Source organism: Lepidochelys kempii, chromosome 2 (assembly GCF_965140285.1).
Source record: "Lepidochelys kempii isolate rLepKem1 chromosome 2, rLepKem1.hap1, whole genome shotgun sequence".
Taxonomy (NCBI): domain Eukaryota; kingdom Metazoa; phylum Chordata; order Testudines; family Cheloniidae; genus Lepidochelys; species Lepidochelys kempii.
In genome coordinates this window covers 217,564,761-217,578,330 of record NC_136381.1, presented here as the reverse complement: position 1 = coordinate 217,578,330, position 13,570 = coordinate 217,564,761, and positions in this window count along the sequence as shown.

Genomic DNA, 13,570 nt, shown 5'->3' with positions numbered 1-13,570 from the left:
TCAACAGGCTAAATCCAGTTTTGTTAAGATCATGTCATATATGCATGCGTATTACTCCGTACACCCAAAAACCCATTTGCTCAGAATTGAGTTTGCTTGTATCAATTTTTCCACAGGAAATTGGTGCTTTCGTTACTGCAATCAACAGATTGGTTACCTGTTTTAATCTCTTCAAGAAGAAGGGAAAGAACCAATAGCCAGATTTAAAAAGATATTTAGGTACCTAACGATGCAGCTAGGAAAATAGTAGGATTTTCAAAAGTGCCCATTCCCATAAGAACCCCAAATGTCCCAGGCTTCCTATGTATAAAGGGGATCAAAGCAGGTTACTAAACCAGAATGTGTTTTCAAAGGAAAAAATATTCTTGTCTTTATTCCTTAAAGCAATTAAGCCAATTTTTATTTCCAATGAAAATTAATTAAGTTTTCAGATCACGATGCCACTTACTTAAGACAACTGATTAACCTCCATTTCATGACACTCTTTCAGAAGAAAGAGTACCAGAAATAGGATTGCTACAATAAGGGCTCTGTTTAATTTAAATGAGAATTAAACTACAGTAGTGTATAAATTATGCTATCCATCAGAGTACTGTAGAGTACAATTACGAGGTTTTTTCACTCGTCTCTAGACAGTTTGTACCAGTGCTTCTACAAGTATTTATCATTTTAGGTGTTTAAAACTTACCTTATAAATTCCTTCTGGGGTGAATCTTGGCAAAGAACATGTGAATCTGCTCTGGGTAATATTTAAATGATAGAAAATCTTATAGCCCATAAAAGCTATGGAAGTCATAAAAAGAAAGGGACACATTTTCTGATCATCTTTGCTTTCCTGTAACTGAAAAATTGTTCACATCTGAAGTGAAGTTTGTTGACAATTTGCTTGTAATATGGCTCATTAGAAGCAGCACACTCTAATGGCTTGGGGGACAATGTGATTTTTGGCACGTCACTTCCCCTCTTTTGCTTCAGTTTCCATTTGTATAATGGTGATAATTACCTCTGCAAGGCACTTTGGAATTATTATATATGTGGTAAATGTAGTTATTATTAACACCTTTGGATATTTAGGTGCGTGGTGTGCAGAGAAATGAACATAGGAAGTGTTTAGCAAGCTGTCTTCTAGCCTGCTGTCCTAGCCACTGTTTAACAATGACTAACTATCCTGCCCACCTGCTAAAATGATTCAGCTGTGTAAGGCACCCATATGAATGCTAGAAGACAATTGCAGAATGGATCATACAGATCCCCTCCATGTTAAAATATCCTAAATTTTCCTGGTCTAGGAGACAAGTGTCCCCAGGTCACTCCTGAATGGTGAGTATCGTAGTGTTAATAAATACAAATCACACTCACCTCAAACTTCATGTGTTCTCAGTCGGTCATGAATTAGTGAGTTTTTGTATCATCTTTTTAATTCATAATAAAAATCAGATGGTGATTGTTGTTATCTTCATATTGAAGCCCTATGGGCCTCAGTACTGAGGAGAGTAGTTACATGAGGACTGTATGTTTACTGGTACATTCCAAGGGGTTAGTTTTGGATCCTAGTGCAAGGATGTTCAGATGTTTCATATAATTAGGATAGCTCCAGCTCTGATTTGCAAGGTATCTATAGGTATGGGATAAGGACTACTGAGGTAGCAAAACAATATTGTGGTGTAGCAGTTCTCTTCTTATAAAGGGCTCTGTAGATAGAATCACAGAATTTTAGCCATACACATTCAGATGTTCCATTTACTGAAACCAGGTCCCGTAGAATTTATTATGTTGTCCCTGGAACATGTCATTTTCACTCATTTCAGATAATTAACACTTATTTCCAATTTCTTATGGTTGATTTTACATTTAAACCCCACAAATCCAATATATTTGTTTCTTACCTGTTGGTGAAGATACTGTAACATTGAAATCCTCATTACAAACCTGAATGATTTCTATAGGGGATATCTTCCAAGCAAGGGGATAGAGGGTGAAAGCCTTTCTAAATGTTATGGGCCAAATTCAGAGGCATCCACATATTATGGGCCAAATTCTATCCGAGTGTATACTTTGTTCAGCCCCATTAATTTTAATAGTTGCACAGGATGTAATTCTTGGAATAATTTATCCTGTGCACTTCTGAAACAAGCAGAATGCTGTTCAAGCAGCTTCATTATCACTTCTGGTTTATTCACACAAGGTCTCTAGCCCTGAAAAGTTGGCACGGTCCTCAACACGGGAGCCTTCTGCCCTAGGGCTTTTACTGTAAGCCTCTTTCTACCCATTCTTTACCCACGCTAAGTATATTAGTCTTATTCAAACAACACAAAATCTCATTTCATATTGCCAAGGAAGCTGTTTAGCACTCTGTTCTGACTTTCTTAAAACATTTTCCAAATATTCATTAAATCTCAGAGCACCCACATACAGTTACTATTATAACCACTTGATTGATGAAGGGCGAGAAATTAAGCATCTTGCCCAAGATCAAACAGTCAGTGTGATCAATGATCTGGAAGAAAAATAAAATCTTTGTTGGTGAAGTTTGCAGATGACACACAAGTTGGTAAAGTGGTAAATAATAATGACAGGGTCAGTTCTTCAGAATAAGCTGATTTCAACCTTTTACACTTTCAGACTTAATACATAGAGTCCAGACAAAGGAGAATTTGGAGTCACATATTACTAGAATTTCAACAGAAGCTTTTTTGACAGTTTAGGTCAACATATAGGGAGAAAGAAACCAGGAAAATAGAAATAAAGCATGTGATGGCTTCACTGGTCCCTTCTGGTTCTTATGATTTATTTAATATCACAGTCAGCTTTTTAAATACAGATGGATCCCTGTATTCCTCTCCTGTCACTGAATTGCACTATTTTCTCATCTTCTCTAGGCATCTCTTTCACAGGTTCTGTCCAAAGGTAAATGAGCACTTCCCTCCTAATCCCTACCCCGCCTCAATTTTCTTCCCAGATGGCCTTCCTAAAATGCAAAGTGTTTCCTGAGACTTCATCTGAGATAAATATGGTTTATGATGAAAATCTGATGCAGCTGTTGAGGAGAGAGTATCTCTATTCTTCATGCGTTCTGCAGCCTTTTTTGTTGCTGACAGCTAAAAGATGTGCAGCATAAGTCACAAATCAGAAGCCCCATCTTGCATGGTTTGGATTATAGCAGAGTGATTATTCTTTGCAAATAAATTCTCTGATAACATTTAGTCCTTCTCTCTACTATCAAAATCATTCAGCAATCCATCCGGATTTTGGTGAATGAATTTGTTATTCAGAAACAAATGTCAGATTATGGAGTTTTTCCAATTGTTCATTTTGGCACTTGGCTATCCATTACTGATCACTGTGATTGATTGCTTAAATCACATGCTGTTGTCCCTTTTCTTTGATTGGATGACTGAGAAGTTTAAATTGGAAAAATAACACAGCAAATGCTGAACAGCGAATAACAAATAGTGAATAGCAAATCCTTTTGTTTGCATCCAAATACACTTTGCTGCATGTGAATACAGGTATTCAAATGAAGAACAGCATTCCCTAAAGAGTAATGTGAACAAAACCTCATTCACATGAATATTAATATTTAGCAAATAAAGGACATGAATATGATTGAATCAAGGAGCCATTCATAGCAATTAAACTCTCCAAACACTGTTTTGCAGTATTTGACCACTCCCTCCTATTCACTGGGAGCCCTTTGAGAATCAGATTAATTTTAAAAATGTAAGTGCCGAATTTAAAAAAAGTTATATTAGCATAATTTCACATGGTCTTACACCTTCTCTATTTATGCAGGAAAAATATTAGTTCTACTGCAGTGGCACCCAGACAGGAGTGCATTGGGCTAGACATTATACACACATGCAGTAAAAGAGAATCTTTACCCTGAAGACCTTATAGTTGAATTTGGCACAAGATGCAACAAGTGAGTGTAGCAAACAACAGGAGACAGTGGGGTGGAAGGGGAAGGAAAATGAGGGAACAGTACCGAGATCCCAAAGGTTGGCTGTGTGAATAATTTAAGAGTTGGATCCTAAATATTTAAAAGCCTTTTTTCAATAAATAGTGTCCGTTATCCTCTACTGCCACAGCTAGTTATCGCCACTATGCCAATTTCCTTTATGCTTCAAAGCAGAAGAGAGTCTTGAGGGTTTGAAAGAAAAGGGGGGTGGCCTTATGGAACCTCAATAACACTGGAATTACGGAACAAAGAGAAAGAAGCAAGGGGAACGAGTGTAGAACATTCTGTATGGTCTTCACGGAAGAGCCTTGGCTTCTCACTTCAAAAAATGCAGGCAAACTCTTGCTCCTGTCATTCTTTTCCTTCCCAAAATATTTGTAAATAGAAAAGGAGGACTTGTGGCACCTTAGAGACTAACAAATTTATTTGACCATAAGCTTTCGTGAGCTACAGCTCACTTCATTGGATGCATTCAGTGGAAAATACAGTGGGGAGATTTATATACACAGAGAACATGAAACAATGGGTGTTATCATACACACTGTAAGGAGAGTGATCACTTAAGATGAGCTAATACCAGCAGAAGAGCGGGGGTGGGGGTGGGGGGTGAAGAAAACCTTTTGTAGTGATAATGAAGGTGGGCCATTTCCAGCAGTTGACAAGAATGTCTGAGGAACGGGGGTGGGGCGGGGGGATAAACATGGGGAAATAGTTTTACTTTGTGTAATGACCCATCCACTCCCAGGCTCTATTCAAGCCTAAGTTAATTATATCCAGTTTGCAAATTAATTCCAATTCAGCAGTCTCTCATTGGAGTCTGTTTTTGAAGTCTTTTTGTTGTAATGTTGCCACTTTTAGGTATGTAATCGAGTGACCAGAGAGATTTTACATAGAGACTGTCCAGTTTGCCCAATGTACATGGCAGAGGGGCATTGCTGGCACATGATGGCATATGTCACATTGGTAGATGTGCAGGTGACATGCCACTGTGGTTACATTGGGTTGGTACCTTTCTCAGAGCCATGCTTACAAGACGAAGTAATTGTAAAAAATTCATCCTTGGTGTAACCTATCCAATAACGGAAAACTGAGCTCACAGTATGGTTAACTCAGAGAGAGTTCCCCCAAATGCCCTCCTTTATTTACCCCAGTTTTGAGGGATTCAAATAATATGACAGTAGAAACAGATACCACTTGTCTATCCTATCAATTTACTGTAGCAGATACATGTTAACTAACATTTTTTCTATTCTGTCTGGAAGCTAAAGTCAACCTATAGTTTGGAGAAACATCTAGTTAAAGCCATAGCAAATGTAACATTTTTTCATTATAGTAACAAGTATCTTGATATTTACCGCACCTCCTTTCACTGTTGCACGATAGAGTCCAATTTCAACCTCCTCTTACCCCCAACCAGGAAATGCTATGGCTGTCACTAAAGAATCACTTCATCCACTAGTCCAAGACCATGACGGATCAGGTAAAAAGGCTAAGGAGACAAAGTTACCTTTCCTTTGTATGTCCTTGTGTGGGAGAGAAGAAAATTAACTAATCTCAATGAGTGTCCTTGATGGAGCATGAGACGAAGGGTCTCATTTACCCATTTATCTTTTTGCATAGATAATCTTACCAGAGAAAGCATTCATTCATTCCCTTGAGAATCCTAAGGAGTTTGGTTCCATATTAACAGATAGATGAAGTGTGCCCAACCCAGGGGGCTTGATTCTGTAGGCACCTCACAAGGTGAAGCCCTATATTAGTCTATTCCTGGAATGCACAAGTTTACTTCAGCAACTATTTCAAACACAGCTACTATAAAGTTATACCACAATAATGTTTATGGGACAATTGCCTTTTTTAGCCAACGCACTAGGAATTGAACTGGGGAACCTCCAGAGTTAAAGGCATGAGCTACTGCAACTTGCGCTGAAAAGCCAAGCCCCTGTAGCAGAGGCTGTAATATTTCATATCCTCTGTGGATCAGCACAGCAGGGTACCTTTAACAAATCCTCACTAGTGTGCTATACATGTGACTATGCATACATTATGTCAGTCCTTAGATTCTGATTGACACTCTAGGCGCTATTAATGCTATGTCCACACTGCACTGTAATGCGGACTACAGATGTGTGAATTGCGTAGCGCACCAAGTTGCCGTACAACTGTCCCATGAGGACGGTGCTGGTGTGAACTAAAAAACACCTAGTTCATGTTAACATAATCCTCTTTCAAATCAGACTATGTTAACATGAACTAAGTACCTTTTGGTTTGTGCCAGCAGAATCCACATGGGACAGCTAGAGTGCAACTCTTTGGTGCAATATGCAATTCACACCTCTGAAGTCTGCACAGTAGTTCAGTGTAGACACTTCCTAATAAAATACATATCATTGAGCCTTCAACATATTTCAAAGACAAAAACTAAATCTTGTTTAAAACAAAATGGATTGAGGACTGAACCAAATACTGTATAAATACCATTATGCCTTCATATGGAACAAGAAATAAATTCACATCATCCATCTTGGCATACATTGGAGTTGCTTTTAACAAATACTGACTATAAACTGCTACACTCAGAAACCTTTGAGTAATGACTTAGAAATTTTACACACCAAGTTAAATAGTGTAATTTAGGTCTGGAGGGTTTTTTTGCATGGGGACGGGGGAGATTTTCAAAGGGCACAAATGGCAGTTATATATTTTATATATTTCAATACATATATTTCAATAACCCCATTGAAAATTGATGGGAGTTGGGAGTCTCCATAACTGATAATTTAGTAATTATTATTATTATTATTGTTTTAAGAAGCATCGGCCACTCTTTTAAATCAGATAGGTCATGATATCAGAGTAAATTCCATTATTTCTGCAAGCATGACAAAAATTGAGGGAATATGGGATAAATTGCATTTTACTTTGCAATTTTGATCTCCTCACCTGCATTATGCTCAAGTAATCCAGTCAGAAATATTTCTAACGTTTTTAATCTCTGAAAATACCCTTTAAATAACCTATTCCTATTCAGCAAAGTACTTAAGTATGTGCAGGAAAGGGGATAGGTGGAAAGGCTGCTGCAAACAATTGATCATCAGACAGACAGTAGTACCCAGAAGCTCTGACTTCCCCAGTTCCAGGGGGAGTGCTCAACTTGTAGCCCATTAAGTCAATTTGCTAGCTGCTATATTGCATAATGTGTTTTCTTCATTGGTTTGAATGATTATATTATTTTCTTGGGTTTTGTTTATGCCTAAGTCCATTGTATGTTATTCATAATAGTTGGCTATAATGCAAGGAACCTACAGGCCTGTATCCTGTATGATTAGCTAGAGCTAGTCAGTATGAGTGTTTGTAACCTTTGGCATAGATAAATGGCCTATTCGTTACACCTCTTGACTTTGGGGAACTGAATGGGGAAGCGAACAAAGAACTGAATATGTTTACCATTGGTCTGGAAAAGACTGCTAACCACAGGGTACAGTGCAGAACACGGAAGTCATAAGTTAGGCCAAGGAAAATGGTTTTGGGCATGAGATAATCAATATTAATAAGTATGAATATATGTTATAATATGTTAACCTATAGAGTAAGTGTACCCGAAGATTTATCTAGGTGAGGAAATAAAATGTGGGCATGATAGGTTGGGCCTTGATTAAGGCAATGCCAGAATCTTATAAGAGGGCTCAGATCATTGGCGAGCCATAATAAACTAGCCCATAAACTCAGGTCAATAGACTCCCGCTTTGCCTGAGGCCCCGCCCCCACTCCACCCCTTCCCCCAAACCCCCAAACCCCCACCCCCCACCTCTTCCTGCCCTCGCTTCAGCCAGCATCAGACTCTGGTTGCTGTTGTGTTAATACATATACTGTAAGTGTTAGATACATGCTCCTTGTGCTTTAATACAAAGAACAACTCAAAAGAAGAACTTGGCATAGTCCAGGGGGGTGAGGGAGAGAGGAGGGTCTGGCCCAAGGTGTATTATTGTTAGTTATAGGTTGCCCAAAATAGAATACCCTCCCCCAAAATGAATAAGGCCTGATTCTCCCATTGAATTCAATAGGATGCTTACAATTAATTAATTAATTAATGTGCTTAAGTGCTTTACTGAATCAGGGCCTAAGGACTCAATTCTAGAGTTCTGCAAATAATTGATTTTTCACTTTGATGGCTGATCTAAAAAACTCAGAAGAAAAACTCATCTGGGGTCAAACAAAAGATTTCAGTTTTGAGGGGTTTTATGTAAATTAAAGTAAATTTTGAATAAAAAAAATCAAAAATTTAATTTTTGACTGTCAAAATGGTTAGATTTTTTGTTCAGTTTTTGTTGTTGTCGTTGTAGATGGAAACAATCTGGCAAATTCCATATCCATTTGCAAAATGTTTTGGTTGCCTCAAATCTGCATTTTTTTCAGTGAAAAAACCTTTAGGTCAAAAAAATTTGACCCATCTCTACTGTATCCTGTCATCTTTTCTCACACTAGGTAGTTCCTTACTCTACTCTGGTAAATGTAAGGGCAGCAGAATCAAACACTATGCTAATACACATATGAACATTTAAAACAATTGGTAGAAATTCTGTTAATATTTAAGCAATATATTTAATCTCAATTTTAATAATAAAATCTTGTAACTAAAGAGCACGTTGTAAAGCTTAAGAAAATCAAACAGAAATAAATGCTAATAATTAATTACTGGTGAGATTAAAAATTCAGTCTGTCAGCTTCCTCAGATTTGTGCTACAATGAGAAAGTGAGCTATTAACTCTAATTATCTGCTGGATTTGTTCAGTGCCTGTGGTGGTCTTTTGCATTAAGTTGTAAAGGAGGGTGTCAGACTGGTGGGGAATGCATGGGACAGTGTAGTATCTTTGTGCTCCTGGTTGGACAGGATCAAGATGCCAGGAGGGTAAGTGCCCAGATTTATGTTTCATTTGCACCTGAGGTAACTCAAATGCTAACAGTGCCTGAGGACTGTAAATGTGCTCAGATGGCAGCCTAATTCGAGATCTGTGGGAATGAAATCTTTTGCCAGACCTGTGACTGCAGTCTGCTCAGACTGATTATGATTGGCTGAATGTGTAAGAAGTAGTTGGGAACAACCTCATATGCCATAAAAGCCATTTAATGTGAAGAAACAGACTTTCTCCTGGTTAAAATGGCACCATTGCTTTTCTATTAGGATGATAAAATGGAATTGGATTATACACCCTGTATGCAGTGACTGCAAGAATAATGGAAATGTTCTGAATGAGCTTGAGGTATAACTGCAAAGCCAATAAAAACATCTAAAAAGGAGTAACGGGCTGATAATTATGCAAATGACAGTGCTACAGTAAAAGTGGAGGAGCTGCTCTATAGCTGGTGACATTAATTCAAAGCAAAGTGCTATCAGATTACTTTGAGCTACAGTGTTGTAGGTCCATTAAGGATTGTATGACTCTACACAGGATGGGTTGCTCATAGAACTTTTAAGTGAACAGTAGCTACAGGAATGCATTTAGATTATTCTTTTTTAAATCTTTACATATATAGGCCAGAACCTCAACTGAGAGAAAACTGGCAAAGCTCTGTTATGGACCTACACTGATTTATGCCACCGGAAGATATGACCCTCAATCCTCAATATTTTATATCCCACATCAGGTTACTAGTATCCTCGTTCTATTGATGCCAACATTTATGATGTGTGAGGGAGGAAAGTCCTCCTTTCCTTCTTAATTTTTCTTATGCTCTTAATTAATCCAACATATTTAAAGTGTAGCAAGGAACTTCTTTTTTTTAATCCATTCTTCCTTTTCAGAAATTTTCCTCAGGGGTGTTGGAGTGATGGGGCTTATGTGTCTGTTGGAATCTGCAGCTGTCCAGCTGGATGGGTTGGTGGAACATGGCATTTAAGTAAAATACTCTGATATTTCTTTTTTCAGTATTTTATGTATTTGTTTGAACTACTGTTTTAGTATTCAGAGCATCAATGAAAAAGCCCTGACAAAGCCACAAATGAATGACCCCGTCCTAGTCTGTCAGGGCTACCTTTGTGTCATGGTGCCCCCAGATATCTAAGCAAGGTGGCAAATACATGGCTTGTGTGCTTGGTAAAGGGCTCTAAGTCATTGGTTCAAATCTAAGTTTTGGTTGGTAGTCACCAAAAATTATTATCTAATGCCTTTTGTGGGCCTACATGAAATGTATTTTGTGGTCTCAGATCAGTTCTTAGTCAACAAGTTTCCACATCACAAAGAAACCCACCACTGGTACTAGTTGGCAGTGTCATTAGAGAGGCCAAGGACTTAATGGACATGGGAAATGACACATCCTCTTGCACTGGAGGTGTTTGCTCCTACAGTTTGACAGGTTATTGTTGGGGGACATCCTGTGTTCCTCTTGATCCAAGGGAAAATAAAGGACCGCAGTAAGTAGGGCTGTTAGTCCAATACCATTCCCAAGCACTTATGCCCAGATCCTCAAAGATATTTAAGCACCTAGCTCCCAAAGGCACCTAGACCTCTGAGGATCTGGGACCTACCTCTGTTGATCCACAATAAGAGCCATTCATCTTTCCAAACAGTGATTCATATAAAGAGGGAAGGCTCATAAAATTTTAATCCACTCAGAGCTGCCCCATATGCTCTGTAACAACATTGCTCTGAGAGGCAGCCACCAGGAGGTACTATATTTGGAGAGTCGATGGTGCAGACTTCCATCCTGCTGGTTCAGAGACCGAGAGAATTGCTATCTAGAGACTGTCCTTGAACTCGGTCTCCTGTGTGGTAGCACTCAGTGCTACCCTTTGAGTCTCTGGATTAATCTTCTGGGTTAATCTTTTTGAAATGAATGACGCCCCGTGAAAAAGAACTGTTTGTGAAATCCCAGAGTCATATGGGCCCTGGATTCCAAGCACTGCAGAAACACTAATGCAGCTGATATTGTCTAGGAGATCTTACAAATAAATGCTATAATCTACTCACTTATAGGAGGGACACCACCAATCAGATCGCTGATGAAACAATTTATCACTTGTTCTATCTAATGCAGGCAGACAGAGGTACAGAGGTTGCCCTGAGGTTCAAGGGCAGATGAGGGGCATTTTGTGGAGATATTACAAAATGCCTGGTGCCAAAGATTTCAGTTAGTTACAGTCTTGTGGAATAGACAGTGATAGAAAGGATCAAACTCTTCACATTCTGTTGATTTTTTTGAGACTGCATCAGTTGTGGGGCTAGTGATCATTTCAGGAACAGCAGTCACCAAACAACTGTCACTTTGAACTTCACTTCTGGGGCTTGTGCCAACAGCAAATTACAACACCCCCCACCTGGGCTGATGTAGCTGGCACCTTGTGGGGTGGGGCCAACGCACTGTCTGTTCACTGCCTCTCCCTACCCACTTGCTCTGGGAGGCATTCAGGAAGTAGCACCTGCTTACTCCAGTATGCCCAGAGCCAAAGTTCAGGTAGCCCTTGGAGCTATAACAGGAATTCTTGTTCTTCTTATGCCCCCATGCAGGCATATAGCCCAAGTCACAATCCAGCCTTAGAGGGAGAACTGGATTTAAGTTTTATATTTTATCTGCTTATAAGATGGAGAGGACAGAAAAGGAGAAATGGAGTGTGAGTGAAATTAGACACTACATGACTGGATCCCAGTGAGGCACATGAGGGTAGAATTCAAAGACAGTCATTGCTTACAGTACTTCCATTATGTTTTTATTGATATTGTCCCAGTACTATCACTAGGGAACAATTCTGCTACTACAACGAGACATGCAAGAAAAATTAAACTGTGTTGTATGGTAGATGTACCATATATCTGGTGTCTCATTTCAGCTGTCTGTAAAATGCCTTGTCAACATGGAGGGAAATGTGTAGTGCAAAAATGTGCAGATGTCGTTTGCTATACTCTGGTCAACAGTGTACAAAGAAGAGAAATGAATGAGCCATCTTCCTCTGGAGATGGGCTGTGTTGTTTTAATGAGTATGGAAGAGAGGGAGGTGATTTAAAAAAACAACCCCTAATTGGTCTTAAATAGCTTTTATTTCAAGTATTTTAAAGAAAAGCTCTTCTGTATGAAAGGGAAAGTATTTTTAAAATATTCCAGACAAAGCAAATGAATATGTATCCAAGTACTTTTGTGTCCTTTATAAGTAGAATAATTTTGTCAGTGGGTGTAATTGATGTTGAAGTAAATATTTCCTTTGGAATAAAGCATTTACTTACCTTTTTCTTATTTATTTCTCTTTGATTACCATAAATAGAAGCATTGTCGCTCATGAATAAGCTCCCTACATTAATAGCTGACAATAATAAACATTTGTGTTTTTAAAACCTTTTGTTCATCTTTATGTTCAAAAGTACATTGTAGCTGGAGTGATACTTAGCTTTAATAAGATCATCCAGCCACAAGGGGGCACTCTTCTCTGTGGTAGGAATAGGACATTTATAGAAGATTGGAGTGCTCTGCTATAGCAGTGGTCTCCTGTAAACAGAATGGATCTCACAGTAGAAAATAGTGGAAGGAGGCTGCACTTCTCTGGGAACAGCAGCAAGCTGTAAAGCATGTTGCTGATGTCTTCCTCAATCACTGAGCATTGCTTTGTGTGATTAGCAATACAAATAAAATAATTAGGATCATGATCAGTCATAGTTTAACGCTTATTTTTATAGGGTCAGGATCTGCAATCACCTTCCTAAATTTTAGTTCTGTACAGATAATATGCGAAGCCTCTAGCCATCTTAGGTGCTTACATAGCCTCCATTACCATTGTTGGGGACACTGGGGCATGGCCACTAGGTAACTCGAGGGGATGGAAGACCATGAGTGTCGATGAAGCCCCCTCGCACTAAGTCCAAGTGTCCTTGCCCCCCCCCCGGCCTGGAGGCACTCGCAGCAGTTATGCGTACTAGGTCCAAGTGTCCTTGGCCCCCCCGCCTGGAGGCACACACAGCAGTTATGCTGAGGATCTGCAACAATATGTTGCAGAGTCAGACTGCCTGAAACTAAACAAGGCCAAACAGGGCAGATATGGAAGAACAATGCTGAATAAAGCAGCTTTATGTATAGTTTAACAAATGATACAGAGAACAAGGAAACTAGCTGGGAACTGGATTGGCTGGCTATATGGATACTTAGGGCAGCTTGCTATTGGATAAGTATGCTGAAAAAAGGATGTATAAAAGCCTGTGTAACTTCCTGCTCCGGATACAGGATTTGAGATTCTAGTCTCCCTGTACCTTTTTGAAGCTTCAAATAAACTTTTCTGCTTCTCCACCCCCTTGTGATTATTGAGTGAAGCTCACCGGATAACGACCCCCCTGCTGTTGTTTTGCCTCTCGGCACTGTGTGCCGGCAACACCATAATACCCAAACCCTTCACAGTCCTTAATATATTTATTTTCACAACACCCCTGTGAGATAGGGAAGTGCTGTTATCCCCATTTTGGTACACAGGAAGTCAGTGACAGAGTAGGAAACTGAATCCAAGTCTCCCAAGTCCCAGTCTAGCACCATATCCACTAGACAAGCCTTCCTCTCTGAAGAATACCCCCTTATGATAGCAGTATGGGTGGAGGTGTCAGCATAGCCATTGAAGAGAGAAGCTACTGAGGCTACAGC